The sequence below is a fragment of the Triticum aestivum genome, chromosome 5A (assembly GCF_018294505.1).
Source record: "Triticum aestivum cultivar Chinese Spring chromosome 5A, IWGSC CS RefSeq v2.1, whole genome shotgun sequence".
NCBI classification, from domain to species: Eukaryota; Viridiplantae; Streptophyta; class Magnoliopsida; order Poales; family Poaceae; genus Triticum; species Triticum aestivum.
In genome coordinates this window covers 118,384,282-118,405,746 of record NC_057806.1, presented here as the reverse complement: position 1 = coordinate 118,405,746, position 21,465 = coordinate 118,384,282, and positions in this window count along the sequence as shown.

Below are 21,465 nucleotides of genomic sequence, written 5' to 3'. Positions count from 1 at the left end.
GCTGGAGAGCACCACTGTCATTTATATGATTTGTTTTTAATTCATGTTGAGTATGAGTGCGACTGGATCTCTTTTGTCATGAATTATAATGTCTAGTCAGTTCTTGATCTTCAGGGGTGCTCTGCATTTATGTTTTGCGGTCTCAGAAAGGGCTAGCGAGATACCATTTTGTCATATTATATCATGATTGTTTTGAAAAAGTGTTGTCATCCAAGATTTATTATTATTGCTCGCTAGTTGATTGTGCCATTGATATGAGTAAATGTGAGACCTAAATGTTGTTGTGAATATGGTTAGTTCATAATCTTTGTTGAAAACCTGAATATTGGCTAGACATATTTGCAACAAGATCAAACAAAGTTTGTAAAAGTTTTTCTTTGTCACTTTCAGTTTGTCAACTGAATTGCTTGAGGACAAGCAATGGGTTAAGCTTGGGGGAGTTGATACGTCTCCATCGTATCTACTTTTCCAAAATCTTTTGCCCTTGTTTTGGACTTCAATTTGCATGATTTGAATGGAACTAACCCGGACTGATGTTGTTTTCAGTAGAATTGCCATGGTGTTATTTTTGTAAAGAAATAAAAGTTCTCGAATTGCCTAAAAATTTATGGAGAAATTTTGTGGAATATATAAAAAATACTAGCGCAAGAATTAACCAGAGGGGGCCACCCAGAGGCCACAAGCCTGGGGGAGCCCCCCTGTGGCGCTCCTAGAGGTCTTGTGGGCCCCTTGGACTGTTGGTGTCCTGGGAATAGGGGTACCCAGACTTGCCTGCCTGTGGCCCACGGCGTGGCTCCATCAATGACCTGGTACGGCCCACCTTCAGCATCGACAACTCAAGACCCTCGCGAGCGGCCAAGCCTCGTGAGGTGGACGATGCCAAGACCTCCAGAAGGAGCGGCCTCCTCAGGCTAGTTCTTGAGGAGTGGAGATCCAAATGCAAGCCTCAACCTCGTGAGGTTCGAATGATGTGAGCCATGATGACCAAGGCCAGGCGCGCGCCAGCGGGCGCAGTACAGTAGTTTCCTCTTTGGTGCTAAAGAGGCAAGCACAGGTGCGGAGTCCCGAGGAATCAGCCAAAGGTTTCCATTTCTATGCAACAAGACCAAGACCGCTAGGATGGCAGCACGGAGGTCATCGCCGAGCCCACCATGGCGTCACGACTAGGGGCTTTATAGGTGAAGACTACTTTTGTTAGGATAAGATGTACTAGTTATCTCCCTTTGAATTTGGCCATCGTGGGATCCCTTCTCGCCTCCATTTTGGAGGAAGAGGACCAAAGCCACTATAAATAGGACCTAGCCACCACCATAGAAGGGACGGACGGACGAACGGATCATCCAGATCATCCTCTCCCTCACCAGCTCAAGAACACCCCTCCCGAGGTTGTTCTTCCAATGTACTAGTTCATCCTCAGCCCACCTCGAGGCCAATCCTCCACAAAGTAGGAGTACGGTTTTACACCGCAAGGTGGCCCGAACCTGGGTAAACGGATGTGTCCCATTTCCTTCATGTTCATCAAGCTAGGCTTTGAGATCGGTGAGTAGGCAGACTATGGAGGTTGAGTTCTTCGCACGCACCCTAGAGTTCAAATATATCCAGGATCTACGAAACCCGAAATCCGACATTTGGCGCGCCGGGTAGGGGTGCGTTGGAGCCTCTCTCCCTCCAGTCGATTCGCCACCATTTCGCCGTCCGACTGGCTGATGCTCGTCAAGTTCGTGCTGAGCGTCGGTCTGCCCTCGCAGTAGGCTTCGTCGATGCAGTCCTCTGTGCGGTGTGATGGGCGCACCGCCACTCCCTCGCTGACTCCGGTGGCTGCTTCTTCGTCTCATGCTCGTCGCGAGTCGGCGAACGCCTAGGCTGCGCTGCTCATGGCGCACGAGCTCCTGCGCTATCGCCCGATCGACGACCTCTACGAGGACTGGGTGGACCGCATCACCGAGCTCGTCAGCACCGCCGAAGAGGCCCCTGCACCATCCCGTTCACTGCCTCCCCCGCCGCCTCCGGCGGGCAACGTGGCCCACTGTGCGCCTCCTCCGCCTCCAAGGCAAGACATCGTCCCCGAGCCAAGGCGCGAGGCTCCATGGTGTGACCCGCCTCCCAGGGCACCGGCGTGCGACAAGGAGAGCTGCCAGGTGGTGCAGCGTCCGCAAGGAGAGGCACATGCACTCCATGCACTGCCATGTCAAGATCGCATGCCGCCCGCGGTGGTGGCGCGCAAGCGCCAGGATGAGGCTCCACCTGTATGGTGGGTTCTCGTGACCACGGCAGGATGCCGCGCGTTCACTCTAGATCCGTGCAACATCGTCTGGCCGTGGAAGTTAAAGCCAGACCTGCCTCCACGCTACGACGGCACCCCCGACCATGTCGAGTTCTTGTAGCTCTACGAGCTGAGCATCGAGGCAGCCAACGGCGATGAGAAGGTCATGACGAACTGGTTTCCCATGGCCCTAAAGGATGGCGCACGCTCATGGCTCCTGAACCTCTCAGTGGGATCGATTTCCTCCTGGGATGAGACGCGAGAGCACTTCATCGCCAACTTCCAGGGCACACGTGACCGCCCGCCAGATTCGGGTGACCTGTGGCGCATCAAGGAGCAGCCGGGAGAGACCCTGCAAAAATACATCCAGCGCTTCAATAGCGCTCGCCTCAAGATCCCCAAGGTGTCAGATGAGGCCATCATCTCAGCATTCACCAATAGCGTATGTGATGTCAAGATGAAGGAAGAGCTCGCCATACACGAGAACCTGTGCACAGCTCTCGAGATGTTCAACATGGCGACCAAGTGCGCGAGAGCTGAGGAGGTACGCCTCTCCCACCTTGAGCTTCCGGAGGCTGACCCAAAAGACAAGAAAGCCAAGGCCAAGGATGTGAAGCGCAAGGGCCCAGCTGTGCTGGCGGCCGAACCAGAGATGAAGCACAGTTGCGACCTCCTGGAGTCATCCAAGGGCAGCCGCCCATTCTGCGTCTTCCACAACGTGCACAGCCACAACACCAATGACTGCCAGGAGCTCAGGGCCATCTGCGACGGGCCTGTTGGTCGCCGCCCCGAGTGCAACGACCGAGGCTACGGCTATGGAGGAGGACGGGGCGGAGGACACTAGGACAACCGTGACCCCAGCCAGGACTGGTGCGATCAGCCTCATGAGGACCGCTGGCAGGGCCAGCCTCACGAGGGTGCTTGCAGGGATCAACTTCGCGAGGACCGTCCTCAGGGCAACACTGGCCTTCCTCCGGTGCTGCCACCGCCAAGAAGGAATGATGACCACCACCAGGATGATGGAGCTTGGGGGATTCCAGGAGCATCGTGCTATCGCTTGCATCCTAGGTGGAGCTCAGGCCCCTTCCTCCCATCGCATCTTCAAGCAGTTCGCGTGCGAGGTGAATGCGGCCCTCCCCAAGATCGAGGCGACGCGTCCACTCAGGTGGTCCTAGTACACCATCACCTTCAACTCTTCTGACCAGCTCAAGTGCGCGGCGATTATCGGTGCACTCCCAATGCTCTGCTCGCCTACCATCAGCAACGTCCTCGTCACCAAGACACTCATCAATGGTGGCGCGGGGCTCCATGTTCTCTCTGTCGAGACGTTTGACCAACTCTAGGTGCCCTACAACTAGCTTCAGCCTACCAAGCCCTTCTCAAGAGTGATCGGCGGCTCCACCACCCCGATAGGGCAGGTCCGCCTCCCTGTCACCTTCGGCAAGCGCGACAACTACCACACTGAGCTCATCGACTTTGACATCGCCCACATTCGCCTCCCGTATAATACCATCCTCGGGTATCCGACCCTGGCCAAGTTCATGGCAGCGACTCATCATGGCTACAACATCGTTGAGATGCCAGGGAGCTGCGGCATCATCATGGTTGCTTGCGGAGAAGGATGCGGTGTGCTCTCTCGAGCACGCCTACCAGGCTGCGGCGGTCGAGGACCCAGATGACGAGAGAGGGAGTCCTGGATTAAGGGGTCCTCGGGTGCCCGGCCCCTGTGTTGTGGGCCGTGAAGATACAAAGTAGAAGGCCTTCCCCCATGTCCGGATGGGACTCTCCTTTGCGTGGATGGCAAGACTGGCATCCACATGTATAGATTCCTTCTTCTGTAAACCGACTCTGTACAATCCTAGGCCCCTCCGGTGTCTATATAAACCGGAGGGTTTAGTCTGTAGAGACAAGGAGAATTCATATAGGCTAGACAGCTAGGGTTTACCATTACGATCTCGAGGTAGATCAACTCTTGTAACCCCTATGCTCATCAAAGTCAATCAAGTAGGAAGTAGGGTTTTACCTCCATTAAGAGGGCCTGAACCTAGGTAAACATCGTGTCCCCTCGTCTCCTGTTACCTTCGATCCTCATACGCACAGTTCGGGACCCCCTACCCGAGATCGGCCGGTTTTGACAACGGCATTGGTGCTTTCATTGAGTGTTCCACTGTGTCGGCAGCAGAAGGTTTGATGGCTCGTTCAATCATCAACAATGATGTTGTTTCCGAGGAAACCTTCATCCTCGGTCAACTTTTTGTCTTTGGTGGCTTCGCTCTGCGTGCCAATTCGATTGGACACCTCGAATAGATCGACAACTACGCCCCTGGTCATCAGATCAGATTCCGGAGCCTGAATTACATCTCCGACATCCGAGGAGACTTGATCTTTGAAGGGTTCACGGCCTCGACCACTATTCCTCTGCTCCAAGAGGGAAGCCCATCGGACCCATCATCAAGCACCACTCAAGGACCAACTATCGTCCCTGCCCTGGCCTTAGATCCATGGCGGACTACTTCATCCGAAGATGGGTATCTAAAACCCACCGGACTCTCTCCTACTATGGAACTTTTCTCCGGAGACCCGGAGGCAACTATGTCTTCGGCAAGCCTCGAGTCAAGCAGGACTCTCCCTATCATCGGAGAGCCGAACCAGCCTCAGGATGCAAACTCCAAACTCTCAAGGTCTACATCTAATGAGCACAGCCTGGCAGAATCTGCAATGCCCACTGTCGGTGTGAAAACCGGCGGATCTCGGGTAGGGGGTCCCGAACTGTGCGTCTAAGGTCGATGGTAACAGGAGATAGGGGACACAATGTTTACCCATGTTCGGGACCTCTCTATGGAGGTAATACCCTACTTCCTGCTTGATTGATCTGGATGAATATGAGTATTACAAGAGTTGATCTAACACGAGATCGTAATGGCTAAACCCTAAAAGTCTAGCCTGTCTGACTATGATTATGAGGAATATCCATCTACGGACCTAGCCCTCCGGTTTATATAGACACCGGAGGGATCTAGGGTTACATAAGGTCGGTTATACAGAAAGGAATCTTCATATTTGGTTGCCAAGCTTGCCTTCTACGCCAAAGAGAGTCCCATCCGGACACAGGTAGAGTCTTCGGTCTTTGTATCTTCACAGCCCATCAGTCCGGTCCATGTCTAATAGGTCGGACGCCCGAGGACCCCTTAGTCCAGGACTCCCTCAGTAGCCCCTGAACCAGACTTCAATGATGAGGTGTCCGGCGCGCAGATAGTCTTCGGCATTGCAAGGTGGGTTCCTCCTCTGATGACTTCAAAGTGATGTATTCGGCTTTCCATTTAATGTCATACCCCTTGGGTTCCACGCCTTCCTGACTTCAGCTTCCACGTGTCGAGTGAATACGAGAGGTCGGGGTGTTTTTGCACATTCCACCCTGTACATACAAGAGAGGTGCCTATTTAAAGAGAATAGATCTCAGATCCATTCCACACCCCGCGAGAAAATCCTCAGAGCTTGCTAAGCGGAACCACCCCAACATGGCTAACGCTCTCAGCTCTATCTCTCGTGCCCATGGCTCCAAAAAGGGTAATTGGGAGAGATGCTCTATATCTCACAGTCAGTTGTCGAAGCACCAAAAGCAGGGCTTTCTTCCTCCCGCGGATCTAGTCCCCTTCCGAGCAGGGATGACGTCCTTCAATGGCGGGGTTTAGGCAGAGAACTTCCCCAATCCGTCCAAGGGGGGAACGAGTATGCTTTGTTCCCTTCTTCCTAAGAGGCGTTGGATTTCCAATCCATCCCTTCCTCCGAGGACTTATGGAGTATTATAGCCTCCAACCGCACAGTTTCACTCCCGCCTCCATCGTGCACATCGCGGGTTACGTTGCTCTATGCGAGCTATTCCTAGGAAGCGAGGCCCATTTTGATTTATGGAGAAAACTGTTCTGCTTCGTCCCTTGTAATCAAGGGGGGTCAATATTCGAAGTGGGAGGAGCCAAAGTGTGGCGTATCGCCGAGACCAGATACCTGTCCAGCACACTGAAGAAGGCCTCCGAAGAGTGGTGTCGGTGTCGAAACCGGCGGATCTCAGGTAGGGGGTCCCGAACTGTGCGTCTAGGCGGATGGTAACAGGAGACAAGGGACACGATGTTTTTACCCAGGTTCGGGCCCTCTCGATGGAGGTAAAACCCTACTCCTGCTTGATTAATATTGATGATATGGGTAGTACAAGAGTAGATCTACCACGAGATCAGAGAGGCTAAACCCTAGAAGCTAGCCTATGGTATGATTGTTGTGATTGTGTCCTACGGACTAAACCCTCCGGTTTATATAGACACTGGAGGGGGCTAGGGTTACACAAAGTCGATTACAAGGAAGGAGATCTACATATTCGTATTGCCAAGCTTGCCTTCCATGCCAAGGAGAGTCCCATTCGGACACGGGATGAATTCTTCAATCTTGTATCTTCATAGTCCAACAGTCCGGCCAAAGGTTATAGTTCGGCTGTCCGGATACCCCCTAATCCAGGACTCCCTCAGTAGCCCCTGAACCAGGCTTCAATGACGACGAGTCCGGCGCGCAGATTGTCTTCGGCATTGCAAGGCGGGTACCTCCTCCGAATACTTCATAGAAGATTTTGAACACGAGGATTGTGTCCGGCTCTGCAAAACAAGTTCCACATACCACCGTAGAGGGAGAGAGTAACATTTCCACAAATCTAATCTGCTGACGTATTCTGTAGCGTGACATCACACCACAGCCAAGCCTTTATTTGAATCGTTTTTTACTGGCCCACCTCAGCGCGTTTTGCGAGGCGGTTTCCTTGGCACGTCTTGTCAAAGCAGAGATCGTGTCCCCTTATCACGGGATTCTCATCAATACGGGCGTGGGTAACCCAACCGTGCCATTGATTACGGCGTTTGGGGGATAAGCGAGTTTTACCAGGCTGGTGGGGATGCATAGTTTCGTCCGCCCATATAAAGGATAAGGATTCACCTTTTCATCCACGCCTTCGTCCTCCTTTTCTCATCCATTTTCGCACACTCGAGCTCCAGCGCCCAAGTCTGCACTTCCCACCTCAACCCTCTCCAACCATGTCCAGAGCAGGAGGCAGGTGGATGGTCTCCTCTGTCATGGAGGGACACATCAAGAAGCTGAGGAGAGCCGAATACCTGCCCGACGATATTGTGCACCGGCTCCCAGATGAGGGGCAGCTCATCCCCACCCCCAGGCCCCATGAGAGGGTAGCTGTCGGTGTCAAAACCGGCGGATCACGGGTAGGGGGTTCCGAACTGTGCGTCTAGGCCGGATGGTAACAGGAGGCAAGGGACACGAAGTTTTACCCAGGTTCGGTCCCTCTTGATGGAGGTAAAACCCTACGTCCTGCTTGATTAATATTGATGATATGGGTACTACAAGAGTAGATCTACCACGAGATCGGAGAGGCTAAACCCTAGAAGCTAGCCTATGGTATGATTGTTGTGTGTGAATGTTGTCCTACGGACTAAAACCCTCCGGTTTATACAGACACCGGATAGGGTTAGGGTTACACAAAGTCGGTTACAATGGTAGGAGATCTATATATCCGTATCGCCAAGCTTGCCTTCCAAGCCATGGAAAGCCCCTTCCGGACACGGGACGAAGTCTTCAATCTTGTATCTTCATAGTCCAGGAGTCTGGCTGAAGGTATAGTCCGTCCATCCGGACACCCCCTAATCCAGGACTCCCTCAGTAGCCCCTGAACCAGGCTTCAATGACGACGAGTCCGGGGCGCAGTTTGTCTTCGGCATTGCAAGGCGGGTTCCTCCTCCAAGTACTTCATAGAAGATTTTGAACACAAAGATAGTGTCTGGCTCTGCAAAATAAATTTCCACATATTGCCATAGAGAGAATAATATTTACACAAATCTAATCTGCTGACGTATTCCGTAGTGTGACATCGCACCACGACCAAGCCTTTATTCAAATCATTTTATTATCCCACCTCAGCGTGTCATGCGAGGCGGTTTCCTTGGCACGTCTTGTTAAAGCAGAGATCGTGTCCCCTTATTTCGGGATTCTCATCAATACGGGCGTGGGTAACCCAACCGTGCCATTGATTACGGCGCTTGGAGATAAGCGAGTTTTACCAGGCTGGTGGGGACACGTAGTTGCGTTCACCCATATAAGAGGATAAGGATCCACCTTTTCACCTACGCCTTCTTCCTCCTTTGCCTATCCATTCTCGCGCACTCGAGCTCCAGCGCCCAAGTCCGCACTCCCCACCTCAACCTTCTCCAGCCATGTCCGGAGCGGGAGGCAAGTGGATGGTCTCCTCCGTTATGGAGGGACACATCAAAAAACTAAGGAAGGCCGGATACTTGTCTAACGACATTGCGCACCGGCTTCCCGAAGAGGGGCAGCTCATCCCCACCCCTAGGCCCCATGAGAGGGTGGTCTTCCTCCCCCATTTCCTCTACGGACTGGGCTTCCCTGTCCACCCATTTGTCCGGGGGCTCATGTTCTACTATGGCCTGGATTTCCACGACCTGGCCCCGAACTTTGTCCTCAACATCTCGGCATTTATCGTCTTGTGCGAGGCTTTCCTCTGCATCCGCCCCCATTTCGGCCTGTGGCTCAAGACTTTCAATGTCAAGCCGAAGGTGGTGCGCGACACCCAGGCGGAGTGCGGAAGCGTCATGGTGGGAAAGATGCCCAACGTCCTATGGCCCGAGGGCTCCTTCGTGGAGACCCTAAAGGGGTGGCAATCAGGGTGGTTTTACATCATCGAGCCGTGCGACCCTGAATGGGTCGCAGCCCCAGAGTTCCGATCCGGACCCCCTACGCGGCTTACCTCCTGGAAAGAGACGGGCCTGTCGTGAGGTAAAAAAGAAGAGCTGACTGGACTCCAAACATGCGTCCAAACCCTGGTGGACAAGAAACTCAAACTTGTCAACGTAGTCCAGGTTATGCTCATCTGCCGAATCCTCCCATGTCAACAACGGGCTTTCAACCTGTGGGAGTTCGACCCGGCGCGGCACCGAACTCTGACCAGGCTCTTCGACACGACGTACGAAGATGCCTGGAAGGTGCTTTTCAAGGGCGTCGAGGCCCCCGCATCTGCTACCGAGGATCGCGGATTCAGCGCGCAGCATCACGCTCGTGCGGTAAGCTGTTTTTACCTTTTACAGGGTATTCGTTTTTCATAGTTTGACTCCATGCGGGATCTAAGCTCCCTTAACTTTGACAGGATTGGCAGTAGATGTCCGGACAGATCAACTATCCGGCTCCTTTGCCCGAAGGCCCAGCGGACGCTCGCTTGGCAAAGCTGCTGGTTCCGGCACCCTATGTGGTGCCGGAGAAGAAGGCCACGGGGACTCGAAAGAGTGCCCGGCGCCAGGAGGCGTCGGATTCATCATCTGACGACTCCAAGACGCACTCCTCCCATGAAGATGAGGAGGAGGAAGAAGAGACATCTCCCCCTCTGGTGGGGGAAGGGAAGAAAAGGAAGGCCGCCCCAACTGGGGAGGCCGAAGGGTCCAAGAAGGGGAAACCCTTCCTCCGGACTACTCCACCAACACCGATGACGGCGAAGAGGAGTGGCCTCTCAGGGCCAAGCCCCTGGCGAAATCATAAGTATCCGGATACCAGAGTGATTCATAGTATTCCTTTATTGCACAACTTTCCCTTATGTCGAATATGATTATACAGACCCCCCCCCAAGGCCGGGCTCAACGAGTCGTCGAGCAGCTCCCTAGATTCGTCGTACGTGAATTCACTTCCACCAGCTACTTCCCCCCACCCCGCGGACGACGCCGAGGTGCTGTCCCAACAGGTTCCAAGCCAGGAGGAGGTGGTCCTGGAGGCGCCGCAAGGCGACCTCCTGGACTCCAGGAGTAAAGGGGATAAAACCCCCCAGGGCTCCAAGTCCGGCTCTAGGTCAAACACCGCTCTGGAACCTTCAAAGGTTCCGGAGTCCGGCGGGCGACCTCCTTCCAAGAGGAGCAAGCCCACCGTGCCGGTGACCCCCGTCCAACCGGAGGCGCCGGACAATCTGTTGGAGGTGCTCAAAGGCGCCTCCATCGATGAGGAGCACCGCACCATTATGAGTGCGGTGGTCCAGAAGGTTCAGTCCGCCAAGAGCAGACTGACTGAAGCTTGTGCTAGACTTTTAACGGGCTTTGAGGTAAGTAAAGAATGTGTAAATAATATTACCGCATAGACAGTAGCCCCTGATGCTCTGTTTGGCGTTCGGGAAGAAAAGCCAAATAGATGATCAAATAAAATTCGCAGGAGTCTAACAAAAAGGAGTCAATATGTGTATGCAGGCTTCTGTGCTGGCATCCGCCGCACTGACTGCAGAGGTGGATATGCTAAAGCAGAACCATGAGCGGTCCGAGCAAGAGCTCGGGCGTGCCAAGAAGCAGCTCGAGGACAGGGAAGGTAAGAGATACCTTGTTTAAATATATATATAAAAAAGGTGCAATTGCAAAAAGTGACAGGATTATCGTGGCTATTGTAGGGGCCATGTCTGAGGTGGCGACCCTTAAGCAAGCGCTGCTCGAGGCCGAGAAGAGGGCGGCCATGCAGCGCACTAAGCGGGAGAAGTATGAGGCCGAGGTTGGCAAGGTGCGGCAAGAGCTCCAGGCTCTCATGGAAAAACATGAGAGTTTGGAGCTTGACTCAAAGATGCGAGCGTCCGAGCTCGTGGTGGCTATTGAAAATGCCAAGTCTGCCAAGGCCGAATCCCAGAAGACCCTCCAGGAGTTGGATGAGGTGAAAAAGATAGAGGTGGGTAAGGCATTCTTTATGCAAAGCAAACACATAAATGTGAGTTACTTGTTACTTACCTGAATCCGGAGCTCTCCAGGAGCGTTCGCAGATCTTCCCCGTAGCGTGTCCAATGCCGCCGCATTCTATCGAGCTGAGGAGGGCAGCTTGATAGAGAAGGTGTTCTGGTCTAAGTATGCTGAGGCCGGACACCCCGTGCCCCTGAGCGACCAGTTGAAGCAACTGGTCGAGCTCCACAAGGCGGCCGAACAGGCCATGAAGGGCCTCATAGTTCAGTTGTGGCCTGGAGAGGCTCTACCTGGGAGCTATTTCGGGCTGGTGCGACGGCTGGTGGGGGCCTGTCCAAGGCTCGAAGTCATCAAGCACTCTGTCTGCATTGAAGGTGCCCGTAGGTCCCTTGCCCGTGCTAAGGTGCACTGGGGCAAGCTGGATGCTGAGAAGCTTGTGAAGGACGGGCCACCTCCGGGGAAAGAGCATCGCAAGCCCGAGAATTATTATAAGGATGTTCTGAAGGGTGCCCGCCTTATGGCGGATGAGTGTTCCAGGGATGTAATTTGTGAGTAAAACTCGCTCATTTTGTCTTGTGGGCTGAAAACTTGTTCATATGCGCTAAGCAATCTTGTTGGAATTTAAAATATTACCTTCTGTGCGGCTGTTTATCAATTCTGAGAGATGGAGAGTCGTCGGCTTCTGCCCCCGTGCCGCTAGTGCTGGGGTGTTCGGGGATAAACCTGAGCGCTCTTTTTCCCATGTTTGGGTCCTTCGAGGGAGGCGCTCAGCACAACGAACAAGGCAATCGGACTATAATGCATGAACACTCTCACTTAGCCATAGAATTCTATAATTTTAAATTTCGGCGAAGCCCCTGGTATTCGGAAGACCGAGTTCGGGGCGCTATCCACGCCTTGGCCGGACAGAGCCGGCTCCTCACTCTAAGCGGCATAAGTCTTTAGGGACTCGAAAAACCTCTCGAACAGCGACCAGCTCTCGCTTCATCATGACAGTCAGTTTTAGCTTTCTCTACTGAGGTGCTCGACCCAGCTCAACTGGGGCACAATCGCAGTAGTTCTCCTAGTGCTACCATAGCCAATATAGCGGAACGTAAGGCACCAAAACATAGGAGCCGGGCAAACCCAACTATTGACCCAAGACATGATTCGGAGCCGATGCATATAATGCTATAAGTTCGGGGTGCCGCAGTTGTTAAAGTGTTCGGACTTCTCACACCATATTGAGGGGTACTAAAGCCCCTGGCGTATTTTGGCCGTACCAAAGTATACGGGTGCAACATGTCGTTAAGGAACATATATTTGTAAAAAAGAGAGTAATGCAAAAATAGACAAAAGTTATGCATTGTTTATTAAAAAGGGATGCGATCAAAGCAGAACGATACAAATAATGCGATAAGCAAAAGGTTGGACTATTTAACATGTCTGTTCCAGGGGCAGGCTGCGGAATGGTAAGCGAAACAGGTATACTGCTCGTGATAGAGACCACCTGGGAGTTCCGTAATGCGGCATGGCTTGTCTGCTTCCCTGGTTCTTGCATCATTTGTGCGGCAATTGAACTGCCGAACAGGGCTTTCGAAGAATGGAGTCCTGAAAGTAAGAGAAAATTAAAAAATCGGCAGCCCCTGGTGCGGTCTAAGCCGTGTTTCGGGCGTGCCGTGATGGTGCCCCCTCCCCCTGTACCCACGGTATTTCTAGAGCATAGTTATGTACGCGAAAAAAAAGCACTGGTGTCGCATTTTTGCGAGGGCTGGGGTTGGGGACTCATTGCTACGCCTGCTCGGAACGTGCCAGGCGGTCTTGTTGTAGGTTACTCTGGGCACGCTTGACGGTGTCCGGACGTTTAATGGCCGGACTAGAGAACTGCCTGGAGAGGCTGCTTTGTACTTCCGCTGCAAGGGCCGCCGTGTGCTCCTCCGTTCGGAGGGAGCGTTTGGTGTTTCCATTGACCGTAATTACTCCTCGAGGGCCTGGCATTTTGAGCTTAAGGTATGTGTAGTGCGGTACCGCATTGAACTCGGCGAATACGGTTCACCCGAGCAGTGTGTGATAGCCACTGCGGAATGGGACTATGTCGAAGATTAACTCCTCGCTTCGGAAATTATCCAGAGATCCGAAGACCACTTCAAGTGTGACTGAGCCTGTACAGTTGGCCTCTACACCTGGTATTACGCCTTTAAAGGTCGTTTTGGTGGGCTTAATCCTCGAGGGATCTATGCCCATTTTCCGCACTATATCCTGGTAAAGCAGGTTCAGGCTGCTACCGCCATCCATAAGGACTCTAGTGAGATGAAATCTGTCAATAATTGGGTCTAGAACCAATGCGGCGAATCCGCCATGACGGGTGCTAGTGGGATGGTCCCTTCGATCAAAGGTGATCGGGCAGGAGGACCATGGGTTGAACTTTGGGGCGACTGGCTCTACCGCGTATACGTCCCTTAACGTGCGCTTCCGCTCCCTCTTGGGGATGTGGGTTGCGTATATCATGTTCACCGTCCGCACTTGTGGGGGGAAACCCTTCTGTCCACTGTTGTTCGGCGGCCGGGGCTCTTCTTCGTCATTGCTATGCAGCCCCTTGTCTTTATTTTCGGCATTTAACTTGGCTGCCTGCTTGAACACCCAACAATCCCTGTTGGTGGGATTGGCCGGCTTTGCGGGGGTGCCATGTATCTGGAACAAGCGGTCGAGTATTCGATCCAAACTGGACGGGCCCCTAGGATTTATTTTGAATGGATTTTTCTGCTGGCCGGATTTATAGCCTCTGAATCCGGCATTAACTGCCGTGTCCTTAGCATTGTCGCCGTTAATGCGGCGCTTCTGCTTGTTGCGACGTGACCTGCCACTATTGTCCCTGGTATCCGAATTACCAGGGTTCTTGGTCATATTGTTGCTACGAGCAAGCCAGCTGTCTTCTCCCGCACAAAAGTGGGTCATGAGTGTCATGAGTGCTGCCATAGATTTCAGCTTTTCCTGTCCAAGGTGCCGGGCAAGCCACTCGTCACGGATATTGTGCTTGAAGGCTGCTAGGGCCTCTGCGTCCGGACAGTCCACTATTTGATTTTTTCTTTGTTAGGAACCGTGTCCAGAATTGCCTGGCCGATTCCTCTGGCTGCTGAATTATGTGGCTTAGGTCATCGGCGTCTGGTGGTCGCACATAAGTGCCCTGGAAATTGTCGAGGAATGCGGCTTCTAGGTTCTCCCAACAACTGATTGATCCTGCTGTTAAGCCAATGCCAAGCTAGTCCTTTAAGCTTGAGCGGGAGGTATTTGATGGCATGGAGATCATCGCCGCGGGCCATGTGGATATGAAGGAGATAATCCTCGATCCATACCGCGGGATCTGTTGTGCCATCATATGATTCGATGTTTACGGGTTTGAAACCCTCGGGGATTTGATGATCCATTACTTTGTCTATGAAGCATAGTGGGTCTGCGGCGCCTCTGTACTGGGCTATATCACGACGTAGCTCCAATGAGCTTTGTGTACTGTGTTCGCCCCTACCGGATTTGTGTCCGGCGTGACGGTTATCGTCTCGAGTCGTGGGGCGCCCACGCGATCCGTAGATCGATCTTGTTTGTCTTGCCTTGTCCTCCAACATATCTCGCAGGTCTGGCACATTTTCCCATGCCTTGGTACGGGGTGCGGCTTGAGTGGAGGGCCGAGAGGCCTCTCTGTCGCGGCCATGAGGTGGCCGGTCGGCCGTATCAAGTGCTGGTGATGTAGGTTTAAGTGCTTCCTCCTCTAATCAGGGTAGCAACCTGCGCTTTGGGTAGCTCTTGGAGGGGCGTTCGAGTTTATGCTCTTCGGCCGCAAGGACTTCAGTCCATCTGTCGACTAGCAAATCTTGATCAACTCTAAGTTGTTGCTGTTTTTTCTTGAGGCTTCTTGCCGTGGCCATAAGCCTGCATTGGAAACACTCTTGCTCGACGGGATCCTCTGGCACGACGAATTCGTCGTCGTCGAGGCTTGCCTCGTCTTCAGAGGGAGGCATATAACTATCGTCCTCGACCTCTCTGTCTGCCGCTCTCTCGTGAGGGCTGGCTTCTCCATCCTCCTGCGCTAAATTTTGCTGGAGGGGGTTTTCTTCAGCACTCTCCGGAGTATTATTATCTCCCGTGCTGGAATCACCGTATTTGCTTTGGCGGGATTTTGAGCGGCGCCGCTGACGCTGGCGCTTAGGCTGTTTCTTGGAGGGGTCATCCTCCGTTGTTCCATCGCCATCTCCTTCTTTTGGGGTGTCCACCATGTATATGTCATATGACGAGGTGGCTTTCCAGGGCCCAATAGGCGCTGGTTATTCATCGCCTCCTACATCGGCATCCATACCGTCGATGTCTTCCAAGTCGAAGTCGAGCATGTCGGTTAAATCGTTGACAGTGGCTACAAAGTGGGTGGTCGGTGGGCTTTGAATTTCTTCATCGTTCATATCCCAACCTTGCTGACTGTAGTCCGGCCAAGGATCTCCCGATAAAGAGAGAGACTTTAGAGTCTTCAAAATATCACCGAAAGGTGAGTGCTGAAAGATGTCCGCGGCAGTAAACTCCATGATCGGCGCCCAATCGGATTCGATCGGTTGGGGCTCGGAGGGTTCGGAGTCTGGAGAGGAGTCCGACTTCTTGGAGTCATGAGTCTCGCGGAGTGCGGGGCTGGTGTTCGGCTCGATCACCGTTGGGATCGCAGCCCCCGAGGCGGCGTCCAACCACCCATCCTCGATCGACGCAGTTGGCTCTGAATTAAGGGTCAAAGTCGATGCGGGTGCGGCCTCCAGGGCACTATTCGGCGGTAGAGCTAGATCATTCTCATCGTGACAGTGCGGCGCGCTCAGCAGTGGCTTGAATCCGTCGAAGATCAAGTCCCCGCGGATGTCAGCCGTGTAGTTTGAATTTCCAAACCTGACCTGACAGCCAGGGGCATAGCTTTCGATCTGCTCCAGATGGCCAAGTGAATTGGCCCGCAGTGCGAAGCCGCCGAAGACGAAGATCTGTCCGGGGAGGAAGGTCTCACCCTAGACTACATCGCTATTGATGATCGTAGGAGCCATCAAGCCTAACGGCGACGACATAGAGGAACTCTCAATGAAAGCACCAATGTCGGTGTCAAAACCGGAGAATCTTGGGTAGGGGGTCCCGAACTGTGCGTCTAGGCCGGATGGTAACAGGAGGCAAGGGACACGAAGTTTTACCCAGGTTCGGGCCCTATTGATGGAGGTAAAACCCTACGTCCTGCTTGATTAATATTGATGATATGGGTAGTACAATAGTAGATCTACCATGAGATCGGAGAGGCTAAACCCTAGAAGCTAGCCTATGGTATAATTGTTGTGTGTGAATGTTGTCCTACGGACTAAAACCCTCCGGTTTATATAGACACCGGATAGGGTTAGGGTTACACAAAGTCGGTTACAATGGTAGGAGATCTATATATCCGAATCGCCAAGCTTGCCTTCCACGCCAAGGAAAGCCCCTTCCGGACACGGGACGAAGTCTTCAATCTTGTATCTTTATAGTCCAGGAGTCCGGCTGAAGGTATAGTCCGGCCATCCGGACACCCCCTAATCCAGGACTCCCTCAGTAGTGTTCCTTACCCATTTCCTCCGTGGACTGGGATTCCCTCTCCACCCATTCTTCCGGGGGCTCATGTTCTACTACGGCCTGGATTTCCATGACCTGGCCCCAAACTTCATCCTCAACATCTCGGTGTTTATCGTCATGTGCGAGGCCTTCCTCCGCATCAAGCCCCACTTCGGCTTATGGCTGAAGACCTTCAATGTCAAGCCGAAGGTAGTGAGCGGCCGCCAGGCGGAGTGTAGAGGCGCCATGGTGGGCAAGATGCCCAACGTCACATGGCTCGAGGGCTCCTTCGAGGAGACCATAAAGGGGTGGCAATCGGGGTGGTTCTATATCACCAAGCCGCATGACCTCGAATGGGCAGCGGCCCCCGAGTTCCGATCTGGCATCACCATGCGGCTCACCTCCTGGCAAGAGAAGGGCCTGTCCTGGGGTAGTTCGGGAGAGCTGACCGGACTCCAAACATGTATCCAAAACATGGTGAGCAAGAAGCTCAAACTCGTCAACATAGTCCAGGTCATTCTCATCCGCCGGATCCTTCCGTGTCAACGATGGGCTTTCAACTTGTGGAGTTCGACCCGGCCCAGCACGAAACTCTGAACAGGCTCTTCGACAGAACACACGAGGATACCTGGAAGGTGCTATTCAAGGGCGCCGAGGTTCCCCCTCCCACTACCGAGGATCACGGATTCTGCGCGAAGCGCCAAGCCAACACGGTAAGCTGTTTTTACCTTTTACTAGATACTCGTCTTTCATAGTTTGACTCTATGCAGGATCTAAGCTCCCGTACCTTTGATAGGACTGGCAGGAGATGGCCGGACAGATCGACTGTCTGGCTCCTTTTCCCGAAGGCCCAGCAGACGCCCGCTTGGCGGAGCTGCTGGTTCCAGCACCTTACGTGGTGCCGGAGAAGAAGGCCACGTGAACCCGAAAGAGTTCCCGACGCCCGGTGGTGTCGGACTCGTCGTCCGATGACTCCAAGGCGCACACCTCCCACGAAGATGAGGAGGAGGAAAAAGAGGCTTCTTCCCCTCCAGCAGGGGGAGAAAGGAAAAGGAAGGCCACCCCAACGGGGGAGGCCGGAGGGTCCAAGAAGGGAAGGACCCTTCCTCCGGACTACTCCACCAACGCCGCCGACGGCGAAGAGGAGTGGCCGCCCAGGACCAAGCCCCTAACGAAGTTGTAAGTATTCGGACACCAGAGTGACTCGTAGCATTCCTTTATTGCATAGCTTCTCCTAACGCCGAATATAATCATGCAGTCTGCCCCGAGCCCAAGTCGACATATCGTTGAGTGGTTCCTTGGATTCGTCAGATGTGAACAGCTTTTCTCTTCCGACCGCTTCCACCTCCCGCCCTATGGATAACGCCGAGGTGCTGTCCCAAAGGGTTCCAAGCCGAGGGGAGGTGGTCCTGGAGGCGCCGGAAGGCGACCTTCCGGGCTGCGGGTACAAGGGGAGCAAGGCTCCCAAGGGCTCCAAGTCCGGCCCTGGGCCGAACATCGCATTGGAACCTTCAGTGGTTCCGGACTCCGGTAGGCGGCCCCCCACTAAGAAGGGCAAGCCTACCGCGCCGGTGACCTCCGTCCAACCGGAGGCACCAGATAACTTGCTGGAGGTGCTTAACGGCGCCTCCATCGACGAGGAGCACCGCACTATTATGAGTGCGGTGATCCAGAAAGTTTAGTCCGCCAAGAGCGGGCTGACTGAAGCCTGTGCCAGCCTTCTAACAGGCTTTGAGGTATGTAAAAAAATATATGAATAATATTACCGCATAGACAGTAGCCCCTGATGCTCTGTTTGGTGTTCACAAAGAAAAGCCGAATAGAGGATCTAATAATAAACACAGGAGTCTAACATAAGTATGTCAATATGGGTATGCAGGCTGCACTGCTGACCTCTGCCGCACTAACTGCAGATGTCGATGCGTTAAAGCAGAGCCTCGAGCGGTCCAAGAAAGAGCTCGGCCTTGCTAAGAAGCAGCTCGAGGAGAAAGAAGGTAAGTAATACCTTGTGTAAGTATATTAAAAAGATGTGGTTGCGAAAAATGACAGGATCATCGTGGCTATGGCAGCAGCCATGAACGAGGTGGCGACCCTGAAGCAAGCGCTGTCCGAGGCTGAAAACAAAGCGGCCACGGAGCGCACCGAGCGAGCGAAACAGGAAGCGTGGGTGGAGGAGGTGCAGCAAGAGCTCCAGGCTCTCATGAAAAACACGAGAGTTTGGAGCTTGACTCGAAGACGCGAGAGTCCGAGCTTGTGGGGGAAACCCCTTCTGTCCTCAGGTGTTCGGCGGTCGGGGCTCCCCCTCGTCATCGCTATGTAGCCCCTTGTCTTTGTTTTCGGCATGTAACTTGCTGGCCTGCTTGAACACCCAATAATCCCTGTTGGTGTTGTTGGCTGTCTTGTCAGGGGTACCATGTATCTGACACGAGCGATCGAGTATATGGTCCAAACTGGACGGGCCCGGAGTGCTTCTTTTGAATGGCTTTTTTCGTTGACCGGGCTTAGAGCCTCTGAATCCAGCATTAACTGTCGTATCCTCGGTATTGTCGTTGTTAATGCGGCGCTTGTGCTTGTTGCGATGTGACCTGCCATTGATGTCCTTGGTATACGAGTTACCAGGGCTCTTTGACATGTTATTGCTACGAGCTAGCCAGCTATCTTCTCCCGCGCAAAAGCGGGTCATGAGTGTCGTGAGGGCTGCCATAGATTTCGGCTTTTCCTGTCCAAGGTGTTGGGCAAGCCACTCGTCGCGGATGTTATGCTTGAAAGCTGCTAGGGCCTCTACATCCGGACAGTCGATGATTTGATTTTTCTTAGTTAGGAACCGTGTCCAGAATTGCCTGGCCGATTCCTCTGGCTGTTGAATTATGTGGCTCAAGTCATCGACATCTGGTGGTCGCACATAGGTGCCCTGGAAGTTGTTGAGGAATGCGGCTTCCAGGTCGTCCCAACAACCTATGGATTCTGCTGGCAAGCTGTTGAGCCAATGTCGGGCTGGTCCTTTAAGCTTGAGTGGGAGGTATTTGATGGCGTGTAGATCGTCACCACGGGCCATGTGGATATGAAGGAGATAGTCCTCGATCCACACCCTGGGATCTTTCGTACCATCATATGATTCGATATTCACGGGTTTGAAACCCTCTGGGATTTGATGATCCATTACTTCATCTGTGAAGCATAACAGGTGTGTGGCGCCTCTGTACTGGGCTATATCATGACGCAGCTCGAATGAGTTTTGTCTGTTGTGTTCGGCCCGGCCGGATTTACTTTTGTTGTATCCGGCGTGACGGTTATCGTCTCGTGTCGTGGGGCGCCCACGCGATCCATAGATCGATCTTGTTTGCATTGCTTTGTCCTCCAATATATCTTGCAGGTCTAGCGCGTTTCCCCGAGCCTTGGTATTTTTTGAGTGGCGCCGGGGTGCGGCTTGAGTTGTGGGCCGAGAGGCCTCTCTGTCGCGGCCACGAGGTGGCCGGTCAGCCACGTCATACGCTGGGGACGTAGGTTTAGATGCTTCCTCCTCTAATCGGGGTAGCAACCTGCATTTTGGGTAGCTTTTGGAGGGGCGTTCGAGTTCATATTCCTCGGCCGCAAGGACTTCAGTCCATCTGTCGGCTAGCAAGTCTTGATCAGCTCTAAGCGGCTGCTGCTTTTTCTTAAGGCTATTTGCCGTGGCTATAAGCCTGCGCTTGAAGCGCTCTTGCTCAATGGGATTCTCAGGCATGACAAATTCGTCGTCACCGAGGCTTGCCTCGTCTTCGGAGGGAGGTATGTAATTATTATCCTCTTCCTCTCTATCTGCCGCTCTCTCATGAGGGCTGGCTTCTCCATCCTCCTGTGCTGAATCTTGTTGGAGGGGGTTGTCTTCGGCACTGTGCAGGGTGTTATTATCTCCTGTGCCAGAATCACCGTTTTTGCTTTGGCGGGATTTAGAGCGGCGCCGCTGACGCCGGCGCTTAGGTTGCTTCTTGGAGGGGTCATCATCCGCTGTTCCGTCGCCATTGCCTTCTTTGGGTGTGTCCACCATATATATGTCATACGACGAGGTGGCTTTCCAGTGCCCTATAGGCGCTGGTTCCTGTTCATCTCCTACATCGTCGTCCATACCATCGATGTCTTCGGAGTCGAAGTCGAGCATGTCGGTCAAGTCATCGATAGTGGCTACAAAGTGGGTGGTGGGTGGGCGTCGAATTTCTTTGTCGTCCGCACCCCAATCCTGCCGAACATAATCCGGCCAGGACTCTCCTGACAAAGAGAGAGACCTTAGTGAATTCAGTATATCGCCCAAGGGCGAGTGCTGAAAGATATCTGTGGCAGTGGACTCCATGATTGGCGCCCAATCGGATTCGTTTGGCAGGGGCGCGGATGGTCTAGAGTCCAGAGGAGAGTCCGGCGATGGGGAGTCACGGGCCTCGCGAAGGATAAGGTTGGTGTTCGGTTTGATCTCCATTGAGGCTGCTGCCTCCGTGGTGGGGTCTAACCACCCGCCCTCGGATGGCGCAGTTGGCTCCGAATTAATGGTTGGAGCGGCTGCAGGTGCGGTCTCCAGGACACTGTTCGGTGGCAGAGCTAAATCATGCCCATCATGACAGTGCGACGCACTCGGCAGGGGCTCGAATCCGTCAAAGATCAAATCTCCGCGGATATCGGCCGTGTAGTTTAGGCTTCCAAACCTAACCTGATGGCCAGGGGCGTAGCTTTCAATTTGCTCCAGATGGCCAAGCGAATTGGCCCATAGTGCAAAGCCGCCGAATACAAAAATCTGCCCGGGGAGAAAAGTCTCACCCTGGACTGCATCGCTAACGATGATCGAAGGATCCATCAAGCCTGATGATGACGACACAGAGGAACTCTCAATGAAAGCACCAATGTCGG